Genomic DNA, 26,575 nt, shown 5'->3' with positions numbered 1-26,575 from the left:
TTGACACTGAATAACTGGGAAGCTCGAGTTTGCTAGGGACTGGCTTCTCTACTGCACACTTACGTCACCTGTAGTGATCTGGGAAGTCCCTAGTTCAAATCTCTCCTAGCCACAGACTCCCTAGCTCTAGGCAGCCTTTGACTGGCCATTCTTGGCCTCAGTTCCCAATTTGCAATACTTATTTATTTACTTATTTATAGATTTAGGATTTATCTTCCACCTCTTCAGAGTCCTGAGGCAATTTACAATTAAAACAACAACCCAGGAAAGGGCCTTCTCGGTTGTGGCCCCGACACTCTGGAAACTCTCTTTTCCCAGAGAGACTCGCCTGTTCCCTTCTGTTGCTGTCTTTCCCCCAGCAATCCCTCCTTCCTGCCCTATATTTTAGCTGTTTTATGATTTTAGTACGTGCTTCTTAGCTTTGCTTTTAATAGTGTTGACGATGATTTTTCTTGTTTGCGTTTAATGGTTTTTAAGGTGTGTTTTTGATTATGTATGTTTTTAATCTTCTAGCTGCCTTGGTGGTTGAAGGGCAGGGGATAAATCTTGTAAATAAAATAAAATTTTAAAAAATAAAATAAATGTAAAAATATAAAATAAAACTATTCACGAATGTCGGGTGGAGTAGACGAGCGCAATCACAAGGACACATCTGGCAAGCATAGCACACCCATCGCCGACCCGTAGCATCCGCCTGAAGATCCGGAGTTAAAAAATACCCGGGAAAGCCTACTAGCAAACAGTTTGCTACAGGCCGTCGACGGAATACCTACGTGTGATCGCTCAAGCACCCTCCTCTCGTCCTGTTGACGCGCGCCAAAAACACACGCCGACAAACAAAACCCCACTTTGCCGCCACCGCATCTGATCGCGTTCTGGCGTGTTAAATTGCGCCAGCGCAAAAAGCCACACCTCCCAGCTTCCCAGCTGCTGCGTTGTGATCGTGCACTGAAAATCCACCTGACATTCGTATCTTTAGCGCGGCAACTTCTCCGTGTGAACGGGGCCTTAGTTTTTACTTGTTGGCAGTCCTGACTGGAATTCTCAAAGTGTGGTCTTCCATGTGTTTTATCATTGTTTTTTTATTTATATTGTTACTAGCAGTAAAGCCCGTTGTGAAAGCAATACAACGAGATCTAGAAAGAGGCTCTGGGGCAGTGCTCTGGCTTTGGGCAAACAGTGTCAATTTGCTGTGGTGACCTCAGCAGGGTATAATGACAGAGTCCACTGTTTTCTCCAGAGGAACTGATCTCTGCTACCTGAAGAGCAGTTGTAATTGTGAGTAATCTGTAGCCCTCACCTGGAGATTGGCAACAATTGTTACCCAGGACAAAATGGCTGGTTTGGAGGGTGGAGTCTATGGCATTCTACCTGTCTGAGGTCCCACCCCTCTGCAAACCCCACCCTCTCCAGGCTCCACCCCTCAAATCCCCAGGAATTTGTCAGCATGTAGTTGGCAACCCCATCTCCTTCCCAGCTAGCCACCAACCTACCATTATCTGCCCCTTTGACTTCAGCTGACTTCTGCCCTCCCTTCTGCAGAGCAGTTGTAATACTGAGTGCTCTCCAGCCCTCACCTGGAGATTGGCAACAATGGTTCCCTATGTGAGACTGACTGGTTTGGAGGGTGGAGTCTATGGCAGTGTACCTGTCTGAGGTCCCACCCCTCCTCAAACCTCACCCTCTTCAGGCTCCATCCCTCAAGTCTCCAGGAATTTCCAGGGCCGGCGAGGCAGAGGCCTCCGGCCGCAGGGCCCGTTTTCCCTCCCACCCCCACCCACTCCAGGGCCGACATCCGGCCGCAGGGTCCGTTTCCCCCCACTCAACCCCACTCACTCCAGGGCCGGCGACTGGAGGTGCAAGCCTCCGGCTGCCGGGTCCGTTTCCACCCCCCCCACTCCAGGACCGGAGACAGGAGGCAGAAGCCTCCGGTCGCCCACTCCCTTCCCCTCCCCCACCACCCACTCCCAACAGGCACTGAGGGGAATGTAGGGTTGCCAGCTCTAAGGAGGGAAATACCTGGAGGTTTGGGGGGTGGATTCTGTAGAGGGCAGCATTGGGCGGGGGGGGGGGGCGGAAGGACTCAGCAGGTATAATGTCATAGGGTCTACCCTCCTAAAGCAGTCATTTTCTCTAGGGGAACTGATCTCTGTCATCTGGAGATCAATTGTAGCAGTGGGAGATCTCCAGGTCCCACCTGGAGATTGGCAACCCTAGGGGAAAGTCAGCTGCACAGCAGGGGGTTGAAGAGAATGGTTTGATGGCTGCTGGGCCAAGATTGGCAACAATAGTTCCCCAGGAGCCCCATCGTAAATGCACCAAACAATTCCTCAAGATTTTCCAAAACACTACTCTGTTTTGGGCTCCTGGGGAACTTTGAAGTAGCACCAAAGCTTTAAGATCTCTCCAGCTGTCACCTGGAGACTGGCAACAGCTTGTCTGGAGTGTGGACAGCATGGCATTGTATCTGTCTGAGGTCCCCCTCTTCCTCCTCCTCCTCAGATCCCACCCTCAGCAGGCTTCATCCCTAAAATATCCTGGAAGTTTCCAACCTGGAGTTGGCAACCCTATGTCCTGGAGTTCGAACCTGGAGTTGGCAACCATCAGCCAACGTTTATCTGCCTGTCTGTCTTTACAACCCCACACACACACACAAACACAGCCTCTGCCTAGGGAGCAGCTGACATCATTCTCCTCTCCCAACTGAAAATTCCAACTGCCTTGGGGGGGGGTGAGTTTGAGGTGTGGAATGGAGTGTAGTCCAATCAGCTTCCATATGTAAATGACCTTGGAACGCTGGCCGGGACTGCACAAAGCAGCCAATGAACCCAGCCAGTGTCTTCCGAGTGGCAGTTTTTTCGGCCTAACACTAAAGGGGCCAATTTTAGAATTCTGGCACCCAAAACTCTTTTATAATAAGGGAGAGATTATTTTTTAATAATCGTTTTGTTCATATTGTAAGCTGCCTTGAGTTCTGCCAGGGACAAAAGCGGGCTAATAAAGGGAGGGAGGCAGGGAGGCCGGAAGGCAGGAGGACAGGAAGGAAGGGACGCTTCCATTCAACCTATTGCAGTTCTAAGAAATAAGTTGATTTTTGCACTAACGGTTGAGCACCAGGGTGTGTGTCACACGCGCCTCCCCCTCCCTTCTAAAGTAAAACTGGTCCCTAGCCTTTCCCACAGCAGGTAAGCCTATTGTTACCAGTAACATTAATAGAACAGTTTCCTGGGAGTCAATTCCATTCAACGGATTCGAGAAAGATGGCTCTCTAACAGCAGTTAACACAAACCAGACTTCACCCCAGGGTTCGTAGCTACGGTGGAGCTTTTGGGGGTTCCGCCCCCCACGAGAATTTCTCCTGTAAATGCTTTTTTTCCAATCATTTTCAAACATTTTTTTAAAAGATGTGCTCTCCTTTAAGCAGAGTGGGGTGCCATAGAGCTTTTCTGGCTAAGTGTTAGCTTCCTTGACTATAGAAGTCAGAACTGTTGCTTAGGTTGGCAGAAATGATTAACTTGCGGCAGCTGAGAACTGCCAGCTAAAGTAGTTGAGAGCTTGCCATTTAGAGATCTCTCGTGGCTCGATGGCTTTTTTTCCCCTGCACTGTGAACTTCAGCCCCACCAGGAAAAAAAATTGCCCCACAAGCCACAAAATCCTGGCTACGAGCCTGCTTCCCACTTAACTACAATTTGAAACTGTTTTCAAATTTGTGGGGGGGGGGGGCTGCCCAGGAGATCCTTCCTTTGTGATATCCAAATCTTTAAAAAAGCAATTTCCCTGCCCAGTGGGTGCCTCTGCCCACTGTATGTTCCTCCTCCCTGAAGGATTTCCAGCCAATCAGGGATTGTGCAGCAAACAGAATGATGTCATGGTCCTAGATAGCCAATCAGACTTGGGTAAGCAACGACGGTACTGAAGATTACTGAGAGGCAAGCCAAGGCTCCCTGAATTAGGGGCGATTCCACCCAGTCAGGGATCACGCAGTGAGCAGGATGATGTCACAGTGCTACACAACCAATCGGGCTTGGCTATGTGATGACTTCACACGTGGATCATTGCAAGCGCTGACAAGAGGGGGCACTTATGAACCAGTGACCATTTTTTCAAGGAGTGCTGAAAAACTGCTGCAAAATTGAGGTTGTTTTGAATATCGTGGGCAAAACGTTCGTGGAAAAACAGTCATTTCGGCTCAGCTTTGTGAGCTGGAATTCTCGACTAAAACTCAAAGGTTGGTCTTAAAGGTGCCGCTGAGCTCAAATTTTGTTCTGGAATCCTGGTTAGTCTCCACAGAAGTTTATGTCTCTGACAACATCATGCTAAACCATGACTGTGGTCTATTGGGGGGGCAAGAGGATTGCTATTCTGGAAGGGATGCAGTGGAAGAGCCCAGTCCTGCAAATCATTGCTGACCTGCTTAACCCTGGTAACCTATCGAGTAGGCTTGCCCTCCTTCAGTTGGGGCCTGGAGATCTCCTGGAATACCAACTGATCTCCAGAATGTTGGAAATACGTGTGTGTTGCAAGGTCTAATTCAGTCATTATAGGGTTGATCTGTTTACCTTGTGACCTGGAAGGAAACCTGGCACAGAGTCAATGAAAACAAAGCCCGTGACACTGAAGCCTATTTACTAACAATCATCGGTTAATGCATTCAGGTGATTTCCTTCTAGGGGTCAAGAAGAAGAAGGATCTCCATTGTTGTTCTTACAGTTGTTGTTGTTGTGAGACCATGTGGCCGGTCTGTTCTGTGGCTGTAGAGATGTAGCCTTAGGTCTTTGTTATTTCGTAGACTTTCCTGCGTACCCATCCCTTAGAAAGAAAGATTTTTTTACACAGAAAGAAAGGCCTCCTCTCCAGTGAAGCAAAGATCCAACACAGAAGACAGAGATCAGTCCCCTTGGAGAAACTGGCTGCTTTGGAGGGTGGACTCTACAGCATCATACCCTGCTGACATCTCTCCCCTCCCCAAACCCTGCCCTCCCCAGGCTCAATCCCTGAATCTCCAGGAGATTACCAACTGGGAACTGGCAACCCTACCTATTGAGACCATTACTTCCCCACAGGATCGAATTCTGGTGGCACCTCAAAGATAAACGGATCGGTGCACAGTCCATGCATCCCAACCTATCAGCGAGCCTTTAAGGCACCACCAGGTCTTTGCCGTGAATGGCTTCACCCGAATATCCTTCCGGAAGCAGTCCAGCCTGCTAAGATCCCGACGGGAGTGATCCCGTGCCCAAACGGGAGGAAGTGCAAACTGCGGCTTGTTCCAAAGGCATCCCACTTCCAGCCACAGCAAAGACCCACGGGTGATGGAACTTTTCCCGGTGCCCATTCAAGATCATTTCTGCACACTGCAATTATGTGCCTAATTAAAATTAAGGAATTAGAAGCCAGTTAAAAGGAGTAATATTTTGCTCACAGCTAATTTCATTAAAGTATTAATGAACAGGACTCGTTTTATGGCCGGAGGGTAAGCATTTGCCTCTGTGCGAGCTAATTTATTCATGCATGAAAAACAACCCAATGAGAAATGAGCGAGCCGGGAACTTCTGGTCCTAATTAAAATATTTAAAACGCCACGTCTTTTCGGCTGCCATCTAGCCAAATACCTAAGCTCGGGAGCCAGCGTGAAGCCAATTAGCATAGAACAACCGAGCACACAACACCCACCGTCTCTGATTAAAAGCGCGCATTATCGGACCACGCGATAGATTGTTGAACACATGTATGTAAATGTTTAATTAACCCATGTCTAAATCGCTGCAATCGGCAAGGAAAGGAGACTTTAATCTCCCGGAATAGCGGCCACGTCACAGCAAGACAAGGAGGTATTTTATTTAATGGCAACACGCCTTAAGAGAGGCCTCATCCAGAGACGAGACCCCCATGGAAACGTTTCTAACAGGAGGGAGATGAAAACTAAAATTGGAGGGGGGGAGGGAAAGACAAGAATTTTCTTCTCCATTCTGCAGAGAGTGTCGAAATTTCTCTTTGCCAGAAGCTTGAAAGAGGTACTTGGTGCCGGTTACGCCTCCGGTGCTAACAATATTTTTCATGAATAATTGAAAGGCGAACAGAGGCCGGAACCCAATTGTCAATCTTGGACGCCAACAACAACAAAAAACCCCACAAACTCAAGATTGTTCCTTCTCTCATCCACCGAATAACTCCCTTTCTTTGGACTCAGGGGATACCTGCCATCCAAAAAAGAGAGAAGACAGATAACTTGGAGGTTTGCTAATTTAGCAGCCGAGGTAGTCGCAAAGACGCCCGCCCCTTCGAAACTTTTACTTCACACGGTGAGGATAAAGCGCTGAGTTCAAGGAGGCTCGAAACCGTTCCTGCTACGTCCTCAGCGGGCAGGTTTTTCTGCTTGAAAGGTTTCTCTTTCTTTTCCTTTTTTCTGTCTGGTTGATGTTCAAGTGCTCCACAAGAAAAATCTAGTTTCCTGCAAAAGATTTCCTTTTCTGGACGTGTTTTCCTTCACTCCCTCCCAATCTCATGACCAAGAGGCAGAGTAGAAGGGGAGGGAATGCCCAACTCCTGGAGATATAGATCAAGATGGGTAGCCGAGTTCATTTGTCTGTAGCAGTAGAAAAGAGCACACGTCCAGGAGCACCTTAAAAGATTAACAAAATTTGTGGCAGGGGGTGAGCTTTCAAAAGGTCGAGGACCGCAACGGGTTTTCCTCTCCTCTCATTTCTTTTCCTTCCCCTACGGGGTAAGGGTATACGAATCAGTATATGTTATGCACCTCTGGAAATCTTGATTTGAATTATTGTCATCTGATTTTCGCTGTTTCGTTGCTTTGAATTCATTGGGAGGTACTTATTTAAAACGTGGTTCGCCGCCCTGAGCCCGTTTGCGGGGAGGGCGGCCGAAAAACCGAATCGATCAATTGAATAAATAAAAATACCCTGCCACCAATGTTGTTGGTCTTTCAGGCGCTGCTGGACCCTTGCTCTTTTCTGCAGCAGCTCCTGGGGTTTTGTCAAGAAGCAGACGGGTGGGTCATTTTAGCCGGCATCCAGATAAGATTCAGGAAAGGTAAGCCGCTTGACGGCTCACAAAGTCAAAATTCGGAGTGACAAAAATGGGCCGGCGGAATACTTAAAACCGCATGACGACGCCTTGGAGATTAGCTGAGATGGCCTTAATTGTTTAATTCATTTGTACCCTGACTTCCTCCCACTGTTCTCCTCCTCCTTTTTATCTTCACAACAGCCTTGTGAGGTAGGTCAGGTCGCGAGAGGTGACCGGCCCAAGGTCACCCAGCCACCCTCCACGGCATGAATGGAAACTCAAAGTCGGCTCTGTCCACTAGCGACAGCCTTGTGAGGTAGGTCAGGTCGCGAGGTGACCGGCCCAAGGTCACCCAGCCGCCCTCCACGGCATGAATGGAAATCCAATGTCGGCTCTGTCCACTAGCAGCTGCTAGCTATTATTTTGAAACGGAACCTCCATGGGCAGAGGGAGTCTATCTCTGAATACCCAGAAGCAAGGGCTGTTGGCTTCGTGCCCTGACTGAGAGAGTCACAAAGACCCTTGGCCGGCTCCGAGTTGGGAAATAGCCTGGAAATTTGGGGGTGGGGTGGAGCCTGAAGAGGGTGGGGTTTGGAGAGGGGAGGGACTTCAGTGCCATAGAGTCCACCTTCCAAAGCGGGCATTTTCTCCAGGGGAACTGATCTATGTCACCTGGAGATCAGTTTTAATCCCAGGGTATCTCCAGCTCCCACCTTGAGGTTGGCAACCCTATCTGCTGGTCATGGGTCTTGTCTTCTGCTCTCAGATGCTGCCAAAATCTCATCAAAGCCAGCATTCTGGCCATAAAGCAGAAACCCTAAATAAGGAATGGTTTCCCCACCCTTCCTTCTCCCCTGTGTTCAAATTCAGACTCCTCTCCCTACAGTGGAATGGATTGGTATACTCCTGAGAGGGCCAGATGGGCTGCTCCATTTCAGATTGCAGGTGTGTGGGGGGGAAATCACCTTCTTAGGATTTTTAAAAATTATATCTCAGCTCCCTGCAAGAGGAAACTAGCCCATCCTGGAGAAAAGTCACTGTCGATTTGCCTGCTGTATTAGTTTGGTGCTTTCAGGGAGTTGGTTAGCAGAGGAGAGCAAGAAAAGAAAACAAATTCCTCCCCTCCCCCCTGCACTTGAAATGGTACCGTCTAAAATGCCGTCACCTCATTCTGTGACTTGTGAAGACGGGACTGTTGTTGGCCAGTACCATTTGAGGTGGTGGAGTGGAGGGATACCCTTCGTAGCCTCAGGCAATGCCCCTTTTCTTAGCCTTAGGCCTCCCCCACCTGCAATGCAGAGAAATTTAACACTGGCCTACCTCACAGAGCTGTTGTGAGGGTTACAAGATATAACCGTGGGAACGACTTTCAAAACTCGAAAAGAACTTTGACTTATGACGCTGTCTGAGGGTGTGTGTTTGTTCCCTGGGAGGAGTTTATGGAGCCCGCAAAAGCACATCCCCCCTTTGGGAGTGGTACAGTCCCAGATGGAACAGCCTCCGCCTACTGTTGTGGAACAGCTACAGCAGACTCGCACCCAGCTCACACAGATTTGCTCCTCATGCCGCAGAAGAGCACGGAACTGCCCCTCTCTTCTGAAGATAGTTTCGGAGGGCGGCCATTGCTGGCCTTCAGTGGTAGAGCAGATTCGAAACCAGCAGCACCTTAGAGTCCAGCAGGATCTCTAGGGTATAAAAAGGTAAAGGTTCCCTTGCTCAAAAGCCAGTCGAGTCCGACTCTAGGGTTGCGGTGCTCATCTCCGTTTCAAAGCCGAAGAGCCAGCGCTGTCCGAAGACATCTCCGTGGTCATGTGGCCGGCATGACTAAACACCAAGGCGCACGAAACGCTGTTACCCTCCCACTGAAGTGGTCCCTATTTATCTACTTGCAATTTCTTGCTTTCAATCTGCTAGGTTGGCAGGAGCTGGAACTAGAGACAGGAGCTCACTCCGTCATGCGGCACACTCGGGTCTCGAACCGCTGAACTACCGACCTTCCACAGCCTGCAGTTCAGCGTCTTAACTACTTGAGCCACCGCAGCTCCATTCTAGGGTCTAAGTGTTATACAAATTAATATCCAGTCAAAAATAGAAGATTGAAGTCAAAATGAGGAGGAAGTTCTTGTATTTTATTGCAATGAAATACGGAAAACAGTTAGGCCAAAGGACCCATCAAAACTGACTGCTTTCTGAGCCCAATCAGGAAATACATGAAGTTAAATACTTAATATGACGTCATCCTATCATCATCATGAGAATAATATTCAGAAGGCATAATTGGTTACAAAAACTTAAACAACATTTACATAAAAATCTCCTTATTGGTCCAATGTAAGAAAGGTGTGTCTGTGCAATAGCGTCACATATTTACTTGACCTGACCTAAGTCATATCGGCCAAAGCTTGCTCTCACCCAAACAAAGGTGTTTTTCTCTGATACCAAATAAAAGATCCTTTTTGACCCAGACACTATGGAGTTGTAACCTAAACAATTAGAACCATGAACCTTCTACCTTCTTTTGTACCAAAAGAATGTTATTGTCTTGTCTTTTAACATCAACTGGAAAACATACTCTGACCCACAAAGAGAGGCCTTCTATATACCAGGCCTTCATTACATTCCAATAAAATGTTAAATCTATAATAAACCTATAAAAACCAGAGAAATATGAATAATCAAAAAAAGAGGAAAATCTATATAGTCCCATCTCTACTACATAAGTGTTCAAGAATCAAAGCTCTGGTATCTGACGAAGCGAGCTCTTGAAAAATCATACCCCATATACTCTTGGTCTCGAAGGGTGCTGCTGGATTTGAACTCTAGCCATCTCTTCCTTCTCATAATTCAAGATGGGGGGGTCTCCACAGGCATGTATTTATTTATTTATTTAGGCATTTTTACCCTGCCCTCCCCGCGAGCGGGCTCAGGGCGGCTTACAAGGGGCGACAGCCCATGCATAAAATCCAATAAAACAGTAAAATCATGATAATAACAATAATAACATATTAACAATAATAAAGTGCTTCAATAACAAGATGGTCCTGAGTGGTTATGGTGGCATCTTCAGATCAGCCCCGTTGGGGTACCACTGTCCAGTAGATCGTTCATGCGTTGTTAATATCACACAATATATGGCTGAGCTTCCCAGGGCGATCCCAAATCCTGTTGGCGTTGCCACCGTTGGTGGTGGTGGCAGCGGTGGCCCCTATGTGAAAGCCTGGCGGAAGAGCTCCGTCTTGCAGGCCCTGCGGAACTGCATAAGTTCCCGCAGGGCCCTGATCTCCTCCGGGAGCTCTCCAGGAGCTCGTGTAACAACTCCCCTTGAGTTCGAAGGGGAAAGTTCACACTGGAGGCCTGGGCTCACGTAGTCTTTGGAGGGGAGGTTTGCTTGCCTTCCTTCCACCACGGAGAGACAGTCTCCTAAAAGGCCCTCCACTCCATCCTCCCATTCCTCTGTTTCGGGAGAAGTTTCTGAATTTTCGAAGGCTCCAGAGAGTGAAGGAAGCCAGCACGACGTGGCCCGAAGACACAGGCACGTGGAGCGATGGAGCTCCGAGAGAGGCAGGAACGGGAATATGTGAGTCGCGTGAAGACATGAAAGACGAAAGGAGGAAGAAGACTTGGGGAACCGGGGAGCTCGGAGGAGCTCACAGGGGCAGGTGGAAGGCGGGGAGATGGCAGAGAGAGAAGAAGAAGAAGAAGGCGAGCAGTTGGTACAGCCGGGAACAGGAGGGGGAACGACAGGAGTTGGAAGGAGGAAAAGGCTTGCCGCCAGGGGAGAAGGTTGGCGTGCCACGGAATGCCCAAGGCATTCCACGTAGAATGCCAAACAGCCAGAACAGAAAGCAGAGAATAGCTCTGTTCAAAGAGGGTTTGGGGGGAGGAGGAGGAAGAAGAAGAAGAAGAAGAACTCAATAACAGCAAAACCAGCACTTATTATGGAATTGCGAATTGGTTTTAATACTGTTTTAAATGGTTTATCGTACTATTTTAAATGGGTTTTTTTGGTGATTTTAGGTAAGCCGCCCTGAGCCGGTCTTGGTTCTTCCTGCCGCGGCTTCTCTCTCTCTCTTTTGGAAAAAGAGAAAGAGAGAGAGAGAGGGTCTCCAAACTCGCACTTTCGTTCAATATGCAGATGTTCTGTTGTCACAATTCCGCCGCGTTAACGAACGGCTTTTTAATATTTCATCAGCCTCGCCCGCCAGGCCCCACAGGCGGTGAGCCCGGGCTGTTGATAGCCCCACGACTAAATGGCCATTAAGATAGCGAATGTCTCTTTAAAATGTGCTTAGCAATCTGGGGGCATTACCTGGCGTGGAATCTCGCCCCTCTCCGAGAAAAGATGGGGACGGGAAGGGAGGGGGGGACAGATTAATGTGTGCACGGCCTCGCCTCGTGGCCTGACATTCCAGCAGCAGAGGCACGGTGACATATCCTGTGCTCCGGAAGCACCCGACCAGGTGAGCCGTGGGCGAGCTGCGACTGGACGGTTCAACATCCCTGTTTGTAGGCCTTCTGGGAACAACCGGTCGGCCAATGTGAGCAGCAAGGCTTCTTGTGGGACCCACCTGCATTTCCGCAGTTGCCCTGAACAGGGTAGCTCGGTGGCTGCCGTCAGCTCAACCCGTTTCCACGTAACCGCCGAGAAGCAGAATCGATCAGAGCCACAGCACTTTTATGCATCTTTAGCCAGACAAACATCCATCCTTCAGCTCTTCCTGCCGCGGCTTCTCTCTCTCTCTTTTGGAAAAAGAGAAAGAGAGAGAGAGAGGGTCTCCAAACTCGCACTTTCGTTCAAAGATGTTCTGTTGTCACAATTCCGCCGCGTTAACGAACGGCTTTTTAATATTTCATCAGCCTCGCCCGCCAGGCCCCACAGGCGGTGAGCCCGGGCTGTTGATAGCCCCACGACTAAATGGCCATTAAGATAGCGAATGTCTCTTTAAAATGTGCTTAGCAATCTGGGGGCATTACCTGGCATGGAATCTCGCCCCTCTCCGAGAAAAGATGGGGACGGGAAGGGAGGGGGGGCAGATTAACGTGTGGGCGGCCTCGCCTCGTGGCCTGACACTCCAGCAGTGGAGGAACGGTGACATATCCTGTGCTCCAGAAGCACCTGATCAGGTGAGCCGTGGGCGAGCTGCAACTGGACGAAATTGCAGGGATGTTCTTTCTAATGTTTCTTTGGGCAAGCTCAATTGCTTACCTCCCCCCACACACACCCCAGTACTCCGTGAGTCCTAATATATTGCAATAACGAGGCCCACTAATTGGATGGAGTACAAAAGTGGAACAATAATGCTTGTGCCGAAGGGAAGACCTGGGCCAAGCCCCAAATATGTGTGTGTGTGGTTCCCCCCACCCCCGTCACGGATTTTTACACATCCACCACATAGGTGCCCCTCAGATGCCTCGTCTCTCTCGCATCTGCACACGATTCACTCTTGAAATCGATCTCCACTCCGATGGGCGGCCTGCTCTCTTTCCTGCTTTCCGCGGATGGTGAAAAAAAAGGTTCTGTCTCTCCCTAACCTGATCATGACTTTGATAACATCCCGGCAGTTGGAATGCTTACAAACTGGAGGCCGGGGGGTACCTGGCAACCAAGCACAGGCTGATACCTAAAAGTGAAAAATTCTTACGTCCTAACCAACGTGTAAATTTCAGTATTTATGTTTTGTCTGTATTTTATTCCTGTTTTTAGTTGTTTTAATGATGTAGGTGGTGGTTGATTTTAATGGTTTTAAAACATGATTTTTATCGTGTGTGATTTACAGGGCACCTAGGCGGCCTTCCAAGGTTTATGGTGACCCCAGTAAGGGGCTTTCAAGGCAAGTGAGAAGCGGAGGTGGTTTGCCATGGCCTTCCTCTGCAGAGCCTTCCTTGGTGGTCTCCCTCCCAAGTACCAACTTTGCTTAGCATCCAATTTATGGCCACCCCAGCAAGGGGCTTTCAAGGCACGCGAGAAGAAGAGGTGGGCTGGCCATCTCCTTCCCCTGCAGAGTCTCCCTCATCAGCTGCCTTTCCTAGTTCCGACCTTGCCTAAGCTTCCGCAGTCTGATGAGATTGGGCAATACCGTGCCCCCTTCCCTCCCTCACCACCTACAAGCCCCCCCAAAATGATCTAAGTGTGCCACTCACTGGGAGTCTCCTCGCCTTGGGCTGGACACGGCACACCCGCAGAGGTAAAGGTAAATCTCATCTGGAGGGGGGGTCTGTGCTTTCCCGATTACCTCCTTTTTCCATCCTCTCCTTTTTGCTCTGCATCTCTTTCAGAACCCGGTTTGTGGCCCTCAGCGAGTGCTTTCGACTATGGCTTCTTCCACCCCCCACCCCGGAAAAAAGATGGATGACATGAATAATCTACTTATCTTTCCTTCCCCATCCCCAATAAAAGTGACAGGCCCACCTAATTGGGCCTAATAAAGTCAGAGCCACAGGACGGGCAACTGCAGTGATCTAAGGGTGAACGGCATTGACCCACAGAATAAGAGGGGGTGCCTGGAGGTGGTTCTCGGTTGTGCTTTATCTCCTCTTCATTACAGAGAGAGAGAGAGAGAGAGAGAGAAAACGCATGCCATATTCAAATGCCGGGCCGCATGTTTTTTTCCCTGCGATTCTTAGATCAAGAACAAAAACAGAGAGAGAGAGAGGAGGAGGGGGGGAGACGACAAAGGGAAAAAGGAAAAGAGCTCCCCGCATCTAATCAAAAAAGACTGACAATCTCTTTCCCCCCCCCCAACTCCCACATTCAAAGCAAAAGAGTCATCCCGAACACGGCGCTCCGTATTCTATTTTATAATATCACTTAAAGCTATCGCTTTGAATCACAGGCGCCTCTTTGTTAAGAAGGGAAATCAAAAATTCATCAGAAGGAAATGCTCAGGTTTTCCTCCCCTCTCTCTCCTTCCCCCCCCCCACCACCCTGCCTCTGACTTCTTTTTCATGCCAGTTTCCCTTGTCTTTCCCCCCTAACCACCCCAACCACCCACCCACTCAAGCAGGGCCCTGACGGGAAGGGGGGGCGCCTTTTGAGCGAGAAGGAGACGTGGTCGGTGGGAGTCGGGGGCTCCTTAAGCAATTATTAGCGCTCCGTGCCCGACACGCAAGAGAGTTGTCAACAACCGGCTTTTCAACAAAAGTAGGGATAGGAGACAAACAGGACTCTTAGCAAAATTAACAAGTGGCACCGCAAATTAAGAATCCGTAGTGTTTCCGAGAGATTGCTTTGCACAACAGAATCTAGTCAGGCTCGCACTGTTAGGTCAACCAAAAGAAGAAGAGCGGATAAGGATTTCCAAGCGGTTTCTGCCTGCATTTGCGGTTTTGTTTAACTGTTTTATCTTCGACCGTGTTTCGAAATATCGGGTGCGGCTTTGAATGTTGAAGAGAACAGGACCTGGTTTAAATCAATATGTGAGCAACACAGACCGGATCGCGTTCTAGGCCGAGTGTTTCTCTTGGGCAATTTTCTCGCCGAGATTCAGAGGCCGGGATCTTTTTTCCCCCTTTTGCAAACTGCTTTTTAAAAGAATTATTTACTTCTTTCGTATACCACCTTTCTCCCCAATGGAGACCCAAAGAAGCTTACTTCGTTCTTCAATTCCTATGTTTTATCCTCACAACAACCCTGAGAGGTAGGTTAGGCTGAGGGTATGTGACTGGCCCAAGGTCACTCAACAAGCTTCCATGGCAAAGCAGGGATTCAAACCTGGGTCTCCCAGGCCCTAGTCCTGATACCTTAACCACTACACCACACTGGCTTTGGCTGCATATAGCCAGTTTGGTGTAGTGGTTAGGAGCATAGACTCTAATCTGGAAGAACTGGGTTTGATTCCCCACTCCTCCTCCACATGCAGCTGCTGGCGTGACCTTGGGTCAGTCACAAGTTCTTTCAGAGCTGTTCTCTCAACTGAGCAGTTCTCTCAGAGCTCTCTCAGCCCCACCTACCTTGCAGGGTGCCTGTTGTGGGGAGGATAATGGACAGGAGATTGTAAGCCACTCTGAGACTCCTTTGGGTAGTGAAGGGCAGTGTATAAATCCAATCACTTTTTCTAACTTTTCTAGTGGATGGTCAGTAGCCTATCAGGGGATTAAAAGGGGCTCAGCTACTTCCTCAAGAGCAATCCTTTCTTTCATCCAGGTAACTTCACAGCACCTCCATGAGCAGGGTTAAGAATACGGTACTTCAGATCACCAATGAGGGATGGACATGGTGCAGCGCGGTTTGAGAAAAAGAAGTCCAAAGTCACTCTGCAGAAGTGCTTGTGTAGTTTACCTTGGATTCCAGCCAGAATACTGGACTCGATGGACTGAGGTCTAAGCCAGCAAGTAGTTTTAATCAGGGGTCATTTTGTAGAAAAAGAGCTAGGGGAACTCATTAGCATAACTCATTAGCATATCAGAGCTCTCTCAGCCCCACCTACCTTGCAGGGTGCCTGTTGTGGGGAGGATAGGGAACAGGAGATTGTAAGCCACTCTGAGACTCCTTTGGTAGTGAAGGGCAGTGTATAAATCCAATCACTTTTTCTCTTCTTCTAACTTTTCTAGTGGATGGTCAGTAGCCTATCAGGGGATTAAAAGGGGCTCAGCTACTTCCTCAAGAGCAATCCTTTCTTTCATCCAGGTAACTTCACAGCACCTCCATGAGCAGGGTTAAGAATACGGTACTTCAGATCACCAATGAGGGATGGACATGGTGCAGCGCGGTTTGAGAAAAAGAAGTCCAAAGTCACTCTGCAGAAGTGCTTGTGTAGTTTACCTTGGATTCCAGCCAGAATACTGGACTCGATGGACTGAGGTCTAAGCCAGCAAGTAGTTTTAATCAGGGGTCATTTTGTAGAAAAAGAGCTAGGGGAACTCATTAGCATAACTCATTAGCATATGCCACACCCCCTGACATCAGGGGCCCGGCGGTGGACCTGCAAGGCCAGCAGGAGTGCGAGGAAGCCCCGCCAAGGCCCTCCCTGGCCCCAGGCAGGCAGGGGTGGGGAGAGGCGGGGAGGAAGCAACTTACCCTCCCTCTTCTCCTGCCTCCTCCTGGCTGAATGAGGGCTGGAAGCGGGGCGGCCGGAAGCAGGGGGCGGGGCTTCGTCATGTGCCCCGCCCCCCTGCACCTCACCCGGGGGAACTGCATTCCCCCGCGTTCCCCCCCGAAATGACCTCTGGTTTTAATGTCCTGGTGTGCTCTGAGAAAGCTGTAAAAATCATCACCTGAAAGCCCAAGAGAAGAGCCAGGTTTCCACTGGAAGTCCAAACCTCAGTAAAAGAAGGGCCCCTTTGAGGTTTCCTGCTATTATTACTGTTGTTTGGTGTAATGGAGAGCCAGTTTGGTGTGGTGGTTAAATGCACGGACTCTAATCTGGGAGGAACCGGGTTTGATTCCCCACTTCTCCACTTGCACCTGCTGGATGACCTTGGGCAAGCCATGGTTCTCTCAGAGATGTTCTTGAAAAGAGCCGTTTCTGTCAGAGCTCTCTCAGCCCCACCTACCTCACAGGGTGTCTGTTGTGGGGAGGGGAAGGGAAAGGAGTTTGTCAGCCGCTCTGAGACTCCGAGTGAAGGGTGGGGTAGAAATCCAATCTCCTCCTCCTCCTCCTCCTCCTCCTCTTCTTCTTCTTCTAATTTTTCAACTCCTTCTTCCTCCAAGGAGCATGAATGGTCCCCTTCTCTTCTACTTTATCTTCCCAACACCCCTATGAGGTATTTAACGTTACAAAACATTCTTGTCACACCTTAAAGACCAACACATCTGTTCTGGCAGAAGCTTCCTTATCCTCTCAACAACTGTGCAGGGTAGGCGAGGTTCAGAGAAGGCCCAGTCCAGGGTCACTGAGAACTTCAAGGACAAGGTAGGGATCTGGGTTTCGTGGCCCAGGCTAGCCCGATCTCGTCAGGTCTCGGAAGCCAAGCTGAGTTGGTGCCTGGTTAGTATGTATTTGTATTGGAGACCGCCGAGGACGTCCAGGGTTGCTACGCAGAGGCAGGCAAGGGCAAAACTAACTCTGAACGTCTCTTGCCTTGAACACCTACAGCAGAGGTGTCAAACTCATTTGTTAACAAGGGCCGGATATGACATAAATGTCACTTTGTTGGGCTGGGCCATGTGTGCCATAAAAGAAGAGGAGAAGAGATTGGATTTATCCCCCGCTCTTCACTACCCAAAGGAGTCTCAGGGGGCTTACAAACTCCTTTCCCTTCCCCTCTCCACAACAGGCACCCTGGGAGGTAGGTGGGGCTGAGAGAGCTCTGACAGAAACTGCTCTTTTTCAAGAACAGCTGTGCTAGAGTTATGGCTTGCCCAAGGTCATCCAGCCAGGTGCAAGTGGAGGAGTGGGAAGGTGGTATAAAGGAAAAGCCACATGAGCAGACTAGAGAGACAGTGACGCTCCCTCATTGCTTGACTGCTGCAGACGAGGCCTTTCCACCATGCTGAAGCCACAACCGGAGTGGCTGTGTCCACTCTCCCCCAAAAAACAGTCTCCTGTTCCCTCCCTTGCACTAGTTACTTGCAGACCGCATAAGAGCCTCGGATGGGCCGATTCCAGCCATGGGGCCTTGCGTTTGACACCCCTGCCCTACAGACTGTGACCTGACCACCCCTTTCCGCCACCCACACAGATCCCAGTCCTACAACTGCACTGTCTTTGGTGTCGTTTGGTGTCGTGGTTAAGTGCGCGGATTCTAATCTGGGAGAACCGGGTTTGATTCCCCACTCCTCCACATGCAGCTGCTGCATGACCTTGGGCAAGCCATAGTTCTCTCAGAGCTGTCCTTGAAAAAGAGAAGTTTCTGTCAGAGCTCTCTCAGCCCCATTTGCCTCACATGGTGAGGTTGTGGGGAGGGGGAGGGAAAGGAGTTTGTAAGCCGCTCTGAGATTCCTTCAGGTAGTGAAGGGCGGGGCATAAATCCAATCTCCTCCTCCTCCTCCTCCTCCTCCTCCTCCTCTTCTTCTTCTTCTACCTCACAGGGTGTCTATTGTGGGGAGGGGAAGGGGGTTTGTAAGCCGCTCTGAGACTCCAAGTGAAGAGTGGGGTATAAATCCAATCTCCTCCTCCTCCTCTTCTTCTCTTTCTCCTTCTCTTTCTTCTCCTTCTCCTTCTTATTCTTCAGAACACAGCTTAGGGCCTCAGCCTTAGAAGACAGCTGCAAAAGGTGGGATCGGGCCCGCTCTCGAAACCCCGTCGTCCGCCTGAACGCAGAAAACATTGCCTTCAGGGAGTCTCTTTCCAGCTCCTCCTCCGGATGCAAAAGGATAAGCGGCTCTAAGCACCGTGCAAGGAGCCAAGGTCCCCGACTGGCAGGGACGTTGATCTAGCGGCATCTGCTGACTCAGCAGCGTTAACCTGGTGTAAGGCAGCAATAAACTGAAATAAAACTCTCAGCCTTTAATGAAGTGAAATAATACGATATGTTGGAAATGCGGAGGACTTGTCACTATTCTTCTTTGTCATCTTTTTTTTCCCCCTTAGGAAGGGACAGGAGCAGACGGCTTGCCAAACACGGGTTCCCTGGAATCCCTCTGGTGAAATCCAAAGGGGGCGAACGATGAGGTACAAGTCTGCAACAGGCCATATCTTTTAAAAAATATTTTTTGAAGCATCGTTGATCCCGAGAGTCCCACCAAAGAACAAGCCTCCTGAGAAGGAGGAGGAAGAGGAGGAGACTGGATTTATACCCCACCCTTCACTACCCAAAGGCGTCTCAGAGCAGCATACAAACTCCTTTCCCTTCCCCTCCCCACAACAGACACCCTGTGAGGCAGGTGGGGGCTGAGAGAGCTCTGACAGAAACTGCTCCTGAGAGAACAACTCTGAAATAACTTGTGACTGACCCAAGGTCACCCAGCTAGCCGCATGTGGAGGAGGAGTGGGGAATCAAACCCGGTTCTTCCAGATTAGAGTCCGTCCTCCTAACCACTACACCAAACTGGCTCTCAGCAGCTAGGGCAGGATTCAGAGGAATTTTTTTTCATGTTGCTGCCTTATACAGAATCAGACCAATGGTCCATTAAGGTCAGTATTAGTTGCTGTAGATTTTCCTGGATGTGTGGCCATGGTCTTGGCATGTAGAACCTGACGTTTCGCCAGTAGCTGTGACAGGCATCCTCAGAGGTATAAACACAGAAAGAGGGAGTGGGGGTGGAGTCTGGGGAGGGTAGAGCTCAGCAGGGATGTGATGTTTGGGGAGGGGCCGTGGCTCAGGGGAACAGCCTCTGCTTGGCATGCAGAAGGTCCCAGGTTCAGTCCCCGGCATCTCCAGTTAAAAAGGACCAGGCAGGAGGTGATGGGAAAGACCTCTGCCTGAGACCCTGGAGAGTTGCAGCCAGTCTGAGGAGACAATTCTGACCTTGATGGACCAACATCCTGATTCAGTATAAGGCAGCTTCATGCATTCATACAAACAGAAGATCACAGGTTCAATCCCTGGCACCTCCAGTTCAAAGGACCAGATAGCAGGTGCTATGAAAGACCTCCGCCTGAGACCCAGGAGAACTTCTGCCAGTCTGAGTAAACAGTACTGATTGTGATAGATCAAATACAAGGCAGCTTTATTTATTATGGGAGCGGCTGCGGCTCAGTGGTAGAGCATCTGCCTTGCGTGCAAAGTGTCCCAGGTTCAATCCCCGGCATCTCCAGTTGAAAGGGACCAGGCAGTGGGTGATGGGAAAGACCTCCGCCTGAGACCCTGGAGAGTCGCTGCCAGTTTGAGTAGACAAGACTGACCTTGATGGACCATGGCTCTGATTAAGTTGAAAGCGGCTTCATGTGTTCATGTATTATAGGGGAAGGACCATGGCTCAGAGGTAGAGCCTCTGCTTGGCATGCCGAAGGTCCCAGGTTCAATCCCTGGCCTCCCCAGGTAAAAGAGATCTGGTAGGAGGTGCTGGGAAATGTGGTGTATTCAAATGACTTACATGAATCGCCGCATTAACATGCCATGTTAAGCTTCGAGCCAGACGAAGGCTCCTCCAAACTAACGCACTATTGGTCGCTCCACAACAGCGACCAATCAGAACTGCACCAATTCCCTGAGAGGGAAGAACCCTCATTGGATGTTATCCGAGCAACCTCATTGGTTACTTTGTGTAAAGAGGCGTGGCTATATTAGCCCAGGGAATGTTTAAAAGGAGCCTAGCTCTCAATTTTAATCTGTTCTGGTTATGACTTCTTTCAAGCACTTGTTCGTTATCTACAATAAAACAAATCACTTTTGTTGAAATCTCTCTCTGGTTCTTTGTTAGCGGCGATCAAACAGGAAAGACCTCCGCCTGAGCAGGGGTCGTTTCGTAGAAAAAGATCTAGGGGGACTCATTAGCATAACTCATTAGCATATGCCACACCCCCTGACATCACCGGAAGTGTGTCATAAGGCCACACACCCAACGGTCCTGGCCACCGCCGCCGGCCTTGCAGCTCCACTGCCGAGCCCCATGAGGGGCCCGGCGGTGGACCTGCAAGGCCGGTGGGAGTGCAAGGAAGCCCCGCGAAGGCCCTCCCTGGCCCCAGGCAGGCAGGGGTGGGGAGAGGCAGGGAGGAAGCAACTTACCCTCCCTCTTCTCCTGCCTCCTCCTGGCTGAATGAGGGCCGGAAGCGGGGCGGCCGGAAGCAGAGGGCGGGGCTTCGTCATGTGCCCCGCCCCCGTACCTCACCCAGGGGAACTGCGATCCCCCGTGATCCCCCCCCGAAATGACCTCTGCGCCTGAGACCCTGGAGAGCGGCTGCCAGTCTGAGTAGACAATCCTGACCGCGATGGACCCAGGGTCTGACTCAGTAGAAGGCAGCTTCATGTGTTCATGCCGTAGAGTCCACCCTTCAAAGCTCCCGTTTTCTCCGGGGGGAACTCATCTCTGTATTCTACAGATCCGTTGTAATTCTAGGAGATCTCCAGCCAATCCCTGAAAGTTGGCAACCCTAGGTAACGAGTCCATCCTCTGCGTCCTGACCCATCCTTCTTAATGACTGGCATAAAGGGAAAGGGAGAGTGATATTGAGCAAATCTATCGATGGCCTTTGGAAATCAATACATAGCTGTTCCCCTCAAAGAGGTTGGGGGGGGTAGATATCCTGGCTGGCACTTCTGAGAGTAAACAGAAAACGCTGGCCTTAGCAGATTTGAAAGTGCATTTGGGCATGCAGCCATTAAGTTATCTCTCTGTTATTTATTCCTTCGGCTTGTTATTAGCAGCGCCGAGAATATTATTCTAATTACGTCCGCCCAATCAGCAGTATTGCCTGTCCGGCCTCATTTGCATTAGCTGGAGTTTCGTCTTTCACACTGTGATACTAATTCAATGAGACATCAAACATTTAAATCGACCTGGGATGCCGGGGTCGGGCCGCCGCGACCTTCCCATCTATTAGCGCCGGAGCGTAATTGTGTTTGTCACTCGCCCCTGACAAATAGTATCGGGGTGACCATCAGAGCACGAATGAGCGAGGCGCTAATATATTATTTTGTTCTATAATATCAATATGTGTTTATTCAGTGCTCGGTGTTAGCCAAGCCGGAGCGGTTCGTGTTCTCCCCGGAACCGTGAACGGCTCCGCTTGCGTGGAAACGTTTGCTCGGACTATTACGTTCCGCGGCGACGGAGATGGGCCTAAGTGAGAAAAATGGGGAATGGGAAAAACGAGAATGAGGTTGGCGTGAATTTGGGGGAGAAGGAAAGCAAGATCTGAAAGAGCAGAACTACTAAAGGGAGAAAAAGCAGACGGGGAATAGGGGTGCCGGCCTTCAGGTGAGACCTGGGGATCCCCCGGAATTACAGCTCACCTCCAGACTACAGAGACCAGTTCCCCTGGAGAAATAGGATGCTTTGGAGGGTGGACTCTTTGGCCTTGTACCCCACTGGGGTCCCTGTCCTCCCCAGGCTCCACCCCCAAATCTCCAGGAGTACCCCAACCTAGAGAGCCAGTTTGGTGTAGTGGTTAAGAGCGCGGACTCTAATCTGGGAGAACGAGGTTTGATCCCCCACTCCTCCAAACGCAGCTGCTGGTGTGACTTTGGGTCAGTCACAAGTTCTCTCAGACCGGTTCTCTCAAGGACAGTTCTCAAAAGAGCTCTCTCGGCCCTGTTGTGAGGTTTCTGTTGTGAGGAGGGGAAGAGGAAAGAGATTGTAAACTGCTCTGAGACTCCTTCGGGTACTGAAAAGCGGTGTATAAATCCAATCTCCTCCTCCTCCTCTTCTTCCTCCTCCTCTTCCTCCTCCTCTTCCTCCTCCTCCTCCTTGTCCTCCTCTTCTTCTTCCGATGTTGTTTACCACCCAAGGTTGAGGAGAGAGGGTGGTGCTGGAAAAGATGGTGTCAACGAGGTACCGATTAGTACATGGGGTCCCTCAGGGGGCAGTCCTCTCTCCGATGTTGTTTAACATCTACATGCGCCCCCTCGCCTGACTTGGGGTGGAGTTTCCGGCTGCGAATATCACCAGTATGCTGATGTCACCCAGCTATATCAGCTTCCAAGTGAGGCATCTGCTGGAATTGCAACCGATCTCCGGAACTCTCGGTCTGGGGCAAGGGATGCTCTGCTTGGGGGAGGCCACAGTGGGAGGGCTTCTAGTGTCCTGGCCGATGCGCCCTCTAAGCTGTGGAGCCCTGTGAGCAAAAATTCTGCTTTGTGAGCGACTCACATCAAAGTTGTGAGCGAGCGATTTGGCCGCTGTATACATTAGGAGGAGGAGGAGGAAGAGATTGGATTTATACCCCGCCCTTCACTCGGAGTCTCAGAGCGGCTTACAAACTCCTTTCCCTTCCCCTCCCCACAACAGACACCCTGTGAGGTGGGTGGGGCTGAGAGAACTCTGGCACAAACTGCTCTTTTTCAAGGACAGCTCTGAGAGAACTGTGGCTTGCCCAAGGTCATCCAGCAGCTGCAAGTGGAGGAGTGGGGAATCAAACCCGGTTCTCCCAGATTAGAGTCCGCACACTTAACCACCACACCAAACTTTTCTGGAGCCCTTCCTTCCTGAGCTGAGACAAAAAACTGTGAGCTGGAGGCTAAAAAACTGTCAGCTAGCTCACACTAACTCAGCTTAGAGGGAACACTGGCCCCACTGCTGGGCCTCCTGATGGCACCTGGTATTTTTGGGCCACTGTGTGACCCAGAGTGTTGGACTGGAGGGGCCATTGGCCTGATAGAACACTGGTTTCTCTTACGTTCTTATGATTACAGAGATTGGTTCCCCTGGGGAAAATGGCGGCTTCAGAGGGCGGGCTCTGCAGCATTGTACCCTGCTGAGCTCCCTGCCCCCCCCCGAAACGCCACCCTCCCCAGGTTCCTTCCCCAAATCTCCAGGAATTTCCCAACCCAAAGTCGGCAAGTCTAAGTGCACTGCTCACAGCAGAAGGTTGATCCAGGTGGGCAGCCATGTTGGTCTGAAGCGGTTTGAGTCCAGGGGCACCTTGAAGACCAACAAAGGTTTATTCAAGGCAGAAGGTTGAGTATAAGAATATAACCAGCGAAAGATCCTTTGGATAGGTCTACCTGGAGGAACATTTTTTTTAAAGGTGTGCACTCCTTTAAGCAGAGTGAGGTGCTGTAGTTGGCTAATTCCCGCACTGAGCAAGGGGGTTGGAGTGGGTGACCTCTAGGATCCCTTCTAACTCTGGGTCAAGAAACTTGTCTCCTTGAGGAGAGGTTTTCTGCCCAAGTGTTGGCTTTCTTGACTACAGAAGTCCTCACCACCACCTGCCGGCTTGTTCTCAAAATTGTCACTTAGGCTGGCAGAAGTGATTAACTTGCAACAGCTGAGAACTGTCATCTAAAGTGGTTGACAGCTCGCAATTTAGAGATCTATCCTGGTAACCGCTTTCTACTGGCTAAACGGCTTTTCTCTCTGCACTGAGAACTCCAGCCCCACTAGGGGAAAAGATTGCCCCACAAGCCACAAAATCCTGGCTACAGGCCTGGGCCTACCTTGTAGGTCTGTTGTGAAGTTTTCAGAGATAACCTCTGTAAAAGCACTTGCTTGAAATGAAGTTCACAAACCAGGACCTCCCTCCATGGCTGCAATAAAAACCCACAAGCCACAACCCACATACGTGAATCTCCCAGTGTGTGTTCTCATTTGACACTGGAGACTAGTGCCAGAAGACAACCTCCAAAGACTGTGAAATCCCAGCTCTTCTCCAACCAGTCTGCCTCATGCTCCATCCAATGAGACATTTGTGCCTGGAACGACCTTTGAGGGTTACCCCACATGGGACAGAATTCAGATCAAGTGGCTAGCTACTATTCTCTTTTAGACTCGAGTCTAGCAGCATTGAGCAGGGGTGTCAAACATGCAGCCCGGGGGCCGTATCAGGCCCCCGGAGAGCTTCTATCAGGCCCGCAGTGGAACTGGCTGTCTTCTGCTTCTTCTTCCGGTTCTGATGCTGCTGCGTCATCGTAGGTTTGCAGCTTACAGAGACACACCTGAACAGCAGACTCAGGATTGCAACAGCAGAGACATTTTGATGCAATAATTCAGAGCAAGAGGTGTCAGTTATCAGACCAGAGGTCATTTCGGGGGGGATTGCGAGAACCAAGTCTGAGTCCAGTGGACCCTTTAAAACCAACAAAGTTTAATTCTGGGCATAAGCTTCCATGTGCACACGCACTTCCTTGCTGGTCTTAAGACTCTTGGCTGGGGACTGAAACTTGGTTCTCATGCTACGTCCTTTGTAACGGCTGCAATGCAAGATCCACAGGCGGAAGAAGAAATGGTCTCTTTTCTAGGCTTGCGCCACAAACGAAGCGACCACCTCGCATTTGTGCCCTGCCTTTGGCGGTAGCACGAGGGAGAAGGCGACCCATCCGCAAGCGTCGAGAGCGGCTTCGCCTGGCGACGAGGAGCGCAGTTCATTTATCAAGGAAAGCGGCGGCCGACCTCTGTGCGTCCCAGCCCCTCCATCACCTTCACACCCGCTCAAGTTAATTGTTGGAGCCAAGTGTAAATGAAAATCAACTGGGCCGGTAATGAATGGAAGCCATTACCCGCAAGAGCATGCTGACTGCACGGCGGAGGTGTCAGCGAGCGGGGCTGGAGGCAGCTCTCCGTCACAGCTGCACCCCGATTTGAGAGATCACAGAAATCTTTGGCAGCGCAGAGGAAAGAAAGAAGTCCCCGGGGTCCCCTGCTGAGACATTCCCCTTCATCCCCAAAGCGATAGCCGGCCACCCTCCCCTGATGTCTAGGGCCTGCGTAATCTGGACTGGGACACTTGGGTATTATATGGAAGTATAAATTCTGTAGGGGAGGGGCTGTGGCTCAGTGGCAGGGACTCTGCTTGGCATGCAGAAGGTCCCAGGTTCAATCCCCGGCATCTCCAGTTAAAAGGACCAGGCGGGAGGTGATGGGAAAGACCTCCACCTGAGACCTTGGAGAGCTGTAAAGAGGGGCTGTGGCTCAGTGGCAGAGCCTCTGCTTGGCGTGCAGGAGTTCCCAGGTTCAATCCCCGGCATCTCCAGTTAAGAAGGACCAGGCAGGAGGGGATGGGAAAGACCTCCACCTGAGACCCTGGAGAGCAGCTGCCAGTCTGAGTAGACAATACTGACCTTGATGGACCGAGGGGCTGACTCAGGATAAGGCAGCTTCATGTGTTTATGTATAGTAGGCCCAAAGTAAAGTATACAATCGGGGAGAGTGAACAACAACAAGAATGAGTGTTTTAAGCCTTATAATAGTTAAGAACATAAGAGAAGCCACGTTGGATCAGGCCAATGGCCCATCCAGTCCAACACTCTGACCAAAACCCAGGTGCCCTCACCAGTAGAGCCAGAACTCCAGAAGCCCTCCCTCTGTTGCCCCCCCATGCACCAAGAATACAGAGTATCACTTCCCCAGACATAAGAATGTAAGAGAAGCCATGTTGGATGAGGCCAATAGCCCACCCAGTCCAACACTCTGGGTCACACAGTGGCCAAAACCCAGGGGCCATGTGCTGTCAACTCACAGCTGATTCATGGTTGATCCCTCATGGGGATTTCAAGGCAAGAGACACTCAGAGGTGTTTTACCATTGCCTGCCTCTGCATCGCGACCCTGGAGTTCCTTGGTGGTCTCGCATCCAAGTACTTGCCAGGGCTGACCCTGCTTAGCTTCCAAGATCTGACAAGATCGGGCTAGCTTGGGCCGTCCAGGTTGGGACAGATGAACAGGTGGCTTGCCAATTGCTTGCCTCTGCATAGCAACCCTGGAGGAGGAGTTGTGGCTCAGTGGCAGGGCCTCTGCTTGGCACGCAGAAAGTCCCAGGTTCAATCCCCGGCCTCTCCAGTTGAAAGGACCAGGCAGCAGGTGATGGGAAAGACCTCTGCCTGAGACCCTGGAGAGCTGTAAAGAGGGGCTGTGGCTCAGTGGCAGAGCCGCTCCTTGGCATGCAGAAGGTCCCAGGTTCAATCCTCGGCATCTCCAGTTAAAAAGGACCAGGCAGTAGGCGATGTGAAAGACCTCCGCCTGAGACCCTGGTGAATCACTGCCAGTCTGAGTAGACAATACTGACCTGGATGGACTCAGGGTCTGATTCAGTAGAAGGCAGATTCCTTCCTTCCTGGTTGGTCTCCCATCCAA

The sequence above is a fragment of the Gekko japonicus genome, unplaced genomic scaffold (genome assembly GCF_001447785.1).
Source record: "Gekko japonicus isolate JY-2015 unplaced genomic scaffold, Gekko_japonicus_V1.1 scaffold3627, whole genome shotgun sequence".
NCBI lineage: Eukaryota > Metazoa > Chordata > Lepidosauria > Squamata > Gekkonidae > Gekko > Gekko japonicus.
Note: the sequence above shows the minus strand (reverse complement) of the source record.